Consider the following 372-nt stretch of genomic DNA (forward strand, 5'->3'; position numbering starts at 1 on the left):
TGATGCTGCTGTGACCTGACCATAGGGGGGACCCTGCCCATGAGCTAAGTCTCTAGCCCTAACTTTGGACCTCAGCCCTTCCCACTGGAGAAAGGCAGGTGTCAGGCCAGCAGCATAGCTCACATGGATGGTGCTCCTGCTTTGGCTTGTACACAGGCCCCACCTCACCGGAGGAGGCTTTGGTGGTGTGATGTCTTTCCCTCTCGCCTATCTATCTGAAAAAAGGAAGCCCCAGCAAGGAAAAAGAAAGAAAGAGAGAAAGAAAGAAAGAAAGAAAGAAAGAAAGAAAGAAAGAAAGAAAGAAAAAAGGAAATAAAGGAAGGAAGGAAGGAAGAAAAGGAGTTGAGGAGATACCATAGTGGTGATTTAAAA

Source organism: Erinaceus europaeus, chromosome 4 (assembly GCF_950295315.1).
Source record: "Erinaceus europaeus chromosome 4, mEriEur2.1, whole genome shotgun sequence".
Classification (NCBI taxonomy): domain Eukaryota; kingdom Metazoa; phylum Chordata; class Mammalia; order Eulipotyphla; family Erinaceidae; genus Erinaceus; species Erinaceus europaeus.